Source organism: Delphinus delphis, chromosome 4 (assembly GCF_949987515.2).
Source record: "Delphinus delphis chromosome 4, mDelDel1.2, whole genome shotgun sequence".
In the NCBI taxonomy this organism is placed as follows: Eukaryota; Metazoa; Chordata; class Mammalia; order Artiodactyla; family Delphinidae; genus Delphinus; species Delphinus delphis.
Genome location: NC_082686.1, coordinates 97,053,065 through 97,059,064, shown reverse-complemented (window position 1 = coordinate 97,059,064; position 6,000 = coordinate 97,053,065).

Genomic DNA, 6,000 nt, shown 5'->3' with positions numbered 1-6,000 from the left:
CAACATTTTTCAAAATAAGATCTGGCAACATTCGACTGTGGGGTTCAACTGCAGAGACCAAAAATGCAAGGTGCTATGATGGTGTTTTATAGTGTCTAGTGGAAAAACTCGTAAGTGGAATTCTTTCTCCATCAACTTTCTTACATTAAAAGGATCAATTTTTAGAAATAAACTCAGGTTTACGGAAGAATCATCAAACACAAAGTCTTGGTTCCTTAGGGCAAAACTGCTCACTTAAGACACGTTTTTACAATTTGCTTCTATTCCAAACGTTTGATCATTTTATTATGTTTGAGGGAGTGAAAACTTTCTCTTCTGGTGCTTCTTGCATTCTCCAGTAAATGTTGTTTATAAAAACTGTAAACAAATCTGACTGAATACACAAAATTACCATCTAAGAATATAGCCTAAAGTAATCATTTTCAAAAGAATTTTAAGGTGGTAATATTGCAGATCCTTAGTAGAAAACAGGTTTTAGAAATTTGTCTTGATAGTCAAGCTATGAAAAAGATAGTCTAGATACATATTTTAATAATACACCAGATTCTTTGACAACAGAAATTAATACAATGTAATAATATAAAATATTTCAGGACATTATTAAAAATAATATATGTAGATTTCATTTTTAAATTACCATTAAATTTTAATTTGCATTACATTTTTAAGTCAACTAATTTTAAGAAGTTCCATAAGACACTTGAAAATGAGTGTTGATATAAATATGAATTTTTTTAAAGGACACAGACTTTTCCAATGGCTTTGAAAATCGTCTTAAGAATAGCTTTAACTTTAGTGTTCCATATTGTCAATAGTATTAAAATAATTTAAATTGAAATTTGTTAAACTAAAAAATTAACAGTTATATATTTTAATGTTATTAAGTCAAAAATATTTATTTGTAAAAAAATATTTAGTTCTTTCCATTACAGAATGAAATAATATAATATTCTTAGGGAAATAATATTGACCTTTTTCTCTCAATAATGTAGACTGGTATGTACTCTCTCCTTATTCCATGGTGTGAACACGAACGGGAAGCACAAAATATATTTTTCTAAACTAGTTTGAAATCTTTTTTTAAGAACTGGAGTATACTTAGCATGTACGGCTCTCAGCTGTTTGTTTGTTTTTTAGACAGGATATAGCAGTAACTTCCTACAATTTTAACCCATTTGAAAAATATACTTATTCAAAAAGTCTTAATGGCAAAAGATAAAACCAAGAATCACTGACACATTTATAGTAGGAAATTTGAAAACTTATATTCTTATGGGTTTTTTTGCAAGGAAATTTTTTTTCCCCCAAATGCCTTTTCAAATAACATAGAGCTCATGATAAACAAGATGTATCTTGCAAAAAAGATCACATATTAAGTAGGTAGTTAACCCAAAGTGCAATATTCCCCACGTTTCCTAATTATTTGGAAATACTTTCCAGTGTCAAGGAATAGTTCATTTATTTATATTTATATAACGTTTAAGAAACGATAACGTAATTTTAGTCAAGAAATTACTTAAGTGAAATTATACGACTTGTGACTAACACTGTGTGCTTTTGTTTTTAAAAGAAAAAATAGAGTTAAGTACATTGTTGGGATGTATTTATAGAGCATTTTTATTGTTAGGTTATGCTTTTAGAGCTTTAGGAACATTTGAGAACAATAATCAGTGGTGTGTAATGGTATTGTTAGCGGAGTCCTTTCTATTGAATTTTCAAGATGTTGTAAAATGAGATTATGTGAGTAGCACCTCTGGACACTTTTTCCCATCATTGTGTTGGTATCAATCGCTGACTTCCACCATTTCTCCGGGTATTAAATAGAAACACTGTTTCCCACTGCCTTGATTGGAGGGTTTATAATACATGACAGAACTGATAACCCTACTGAGATTAAGCATTGTAACCTTATGAAAGCTAAACGAAACCTTCAGCTACAGAGTGTCTCCAAGACAGACATGAGAAGGTATAAGAAGTTTTACTTTCATCTCTTATTTTGACAAAGCACTTCTCTCCCTAAGCATACCCAGAAGGATAGTGAGAAACCCTATGTCTTCTTTCACTTCAGCCACAGTCTAGCAGCCCTTCTACCCACACAGGCAACCTTGTCAGACGCGGATGATAGTACCTCGCTGCAGAAAGTGTAGTTCATGCTCACTTTGTGAGCACGGACAGATCGCCAGCACACACCAGCTCAGTTTCCAATTGGCAGGGCTCGGCATGGCTGGAAATTGAAATATGGATGAAAAACAGGTGTCTATTCCTGGCTCTGCCCCTGGAGTCATCTGTAACTGTGGAAAACGTCTTCTCACACTTGCCTGTTTCACACACACACACAAAGAAAATGAAATTTAACAATTGATCACTGACCTTCCTCTATAAGTGTCTGTGAGGTCAGATATTAACGTATCACCTAGTCTAATACATTGAAGGTGGTATACCAGTTCGTGAGGCCTGGCTCTAGAGACTAATAGATCTACATCCAGTCACTGGCATTGTAAAGATTTTTGTTACATTTTTATCATTCTCATTGGTTATGGGCAATCCCCTATGACCACGAGTACAGACATTGCATACACTTTACTCTCCTTTCCCCAGGCTCTTGGGAAGGCAGCCATCTCAAAGTAATCTTGGAGAGTGGCTTGTTAGCAGAGAACTGCTACCTAGAAATGCATTGTTTTTAAATCTTTCCACCTCTCATTTATTGCCCTTACTTATGTTGATCCCTCTTTCAAATGCACCCAATCCACCCAGTGTTCTCATTGACTTAGAAGTTTAGTCCCCACCCAACTTCCATGAAGTGCTGCTTGGATTCTGGCTCAGGACTCCCCTTTCCTCTCTCAAAATGTATGTTTTACAATTCATTTTGAGAGGGAAATATCAGCTGACCCATTAGAAAGAATGTAAGCTGAGGCTGGGTAGCTGGTGACAACTTAATGTTGTAAAAGAGCATTTTCGTGTTGTCAGTTGACAGTGTCTTAATCCAAAGGAATTGTTTTCTTCAGGGTATATTTTATAGAAACTTATTTATGTTAAAAAATACCTCAAACACAGAAATTTTCTGGAAAGAAATTTTAGTTAACTGCAAAGTTACAGTGGATAGTGATAGCCTTATGCTTCTCTGAGCTTGTCAATCGTATGTGATGTGTTTCATTTAATTCCGGACTCCTTATTCTAAAAGGATTGACAAATCATAAGGTATTTAGATAAGTATGACAGAAAAGGGAAGAGGTCTGAAAATTGAATCATGTTAAAAACAATTAAAGTAACTATGGATGTGTTGTGTAGAGAAGAGAAGGTTTGGAGACATGATGGGCCCATGATCTTTAGTGGACAGTGATATAGCAGAGGCGTTAAACTTCTTCAGCATGGTTCCTGAGAGCCCCACAAGTTACAGGAAGAAAAATGCAGCTCAATGTATAGCAGAAAAATGTACCGGATAGATCTGGTAAAAATGAGAATCTTCTTTATGAAAATATCCGAGATAGGTATTAAATGGCTGCAATTAACAAAATTTTAGTGTAGAATAATTTTCTAAGTAGATTATTGAGAGAAAAAAAGAGTAAGGAGACACTTATAGGACTCAACTGCAGACAGTACAGGCAGGCTTCCTAAAAACCAAAAGAGTGTCAGGTCTCCTCTCCCCATCTCTTCCTCTTGGGAACCACACAGACTCATCTTTCTCTTTCTCTCTTTAAATCTACTACATTCTTCTCTCTGCAGGATGACTTGATCTTCAGAAATTTCTGGCTTCTGTGCCTCCATAATTTCAACAGGCATGTGGCTCTGGTTGGCCATAGCAACAACTCTGTTACCCAACAACATTCTAGGACCCAAGAGCATCTCTCTGCCATTTCTGGGTTTTATGATTCAAATTTTTCCAACAGGATTTTGTTGGTTGCTCTTGAGTCCAGTTTCCCACAACTGATTCAATTTGTTGTACTAAGTGGGTTTGTTCCAGTTACCAAGACCTTTGGCCAAGTACTGGGACAATGGGCAGATTCTTTTAGAAGAGAGTATAAGGCAGACAGTCACTAGCATCTCTAGAACATGAGAGTGAATACCCTCCTGCTGGAAGTGGAGCAGAGACTGAAGAATCATCCCTTGGTATTAATGTCACCTTAGTCCACTATTATGTCCACTATTAATGTCACCTTAGTCCAAGTCACCATTGTCTCTCACCTGAAATATTTCAAATGTCTCCCAAATTTCATTCCAAGGTCATTCTAACCCCGTTTTCCACATTGCAGCTAGAGCAATTTTTCCAACCAGTTCTGATCATGTCATCATGTTTAAAACAAGATTTATCAGGCTCTAAGTTCAAATTCAAATATCCTTCAAGAATCCACACAGTCTGGGTTTGGCAACCTCTCTGGCCTCATCATATACCACTTTGCTCCTTGCTCTCAGTGCTCCAACCATAGAGTTTACCTCCAAAAATGGAAATTTACCAAGTTTTCTATCCCCTCAGGACTTATGTACTTGCTACTTCCTGTACCAGGAACACTTTTGTTCTACCACCCTTAGGCTAGATAACTTCAGCTTAGCCTTTACATTTCAAATTAAGTATTATGTTTTCAGGGAGGTCACACCCCCCCTCCTCCCGCCCCATGAATGTTTGCTCCCATGGCATGCAGTTATCACTCTTGCAACTTTCAACTCAGTTGAATTCATTAGTTCAATGTCTGTCTTTCCCACCAGAATATAAAATCAATGAGGACACCTACTAATGTCAAATGAGGACAGTGCTTGACATAAAATATAACTCAATATATATTATGGAGAAAATGAATTATTGGAAAGATTTAGATCTAATACCAGGCATTCTGAAGATGTGAAATTCTAATTTCCTTACATTTTCAGAGATGATGAAAACTTCACATGTCTTAAAAACCCAAAACATAATTAGAGAAAGCAAGACCCTTTATGAAAACTTCTAAAATCAAAAGTGTACTTTAAAAAGTGTTAGGTTATTTCTCCAAGGATGAAAAGCAATAAAAATTTTATGTAGGTTATGTTCGGTATAACTAAACATTGGTATAAAGACATGTCAGACAAGCAGGAAAAATAACAGATTTTAATTCTTTCAGGAAATTTGTATATCAAGTACCTAATATATGCCAGGAACTATTCTAGATATTTTAGATACAGGGTGAAAAAAATAGAAAATAATTCTTGCTCTCAGGGAGTTTATACTCTGGTAGAATAGCATTGTTAATCAAATATAGAAAAATAGGAAAGAAAAAGAAAACAATGAGGTGTTCACCCAGACTTGATCAAAATTTTAAAACTTAAATATTTCTAAAGTTGACCTATGAAACAATGTTTTCTCTCCTATCCATTAATCTCCTAGGGAATCTTCTAGATATTGCATAGAGACACAAGGAAAAGACTTTAAATAAATGTTGAAGCACAGGTAGATGTAACTTCTTTGTAGATTTGCCAATTCAGAGATCTATGTCTAAATAAATTATGTAAATATTATTTGAATTTGGATAACAAACATCTCAAAGCAACAAAAATGCTAAGATCCTCATGCATCACACACTAAGTAATTCTATCCAAAATGTTTACAAAGAATAAGTTAATTTTAGTGACGCTGCCCCTCTTCATTTCCTCTAACACCCAGCTGGGTAGCAGAGAGATTATGGAGAGAATAAGATGCCTAACAGTCTCCAGATCAGATTGGTCATGGGGATACGTGAGAATCTAGATGCCAAGAGTTGAAAAGAAACCTTGGAAAAGGAGTTGATACGATATGTCTTTTAATCCCTTTTGTTTTAAATCCAAGGAATTCTATGTTGGTTGCAAGGCAAACAATAGACTCTGTAAGAGCAGAGTTCACAGTACAATAGGTGCTCCAAAAGGGATGTCAATGCAAAAGGAAATTGGGGCACTTAGAAAACAGAATGTTGCCTTTCGTCTTAAAATCCAAGCCAAATTTAACTCAGAGAAGACAATTCTGAATTTAATAAATGTCTGTGGATTCTATCATTGGTT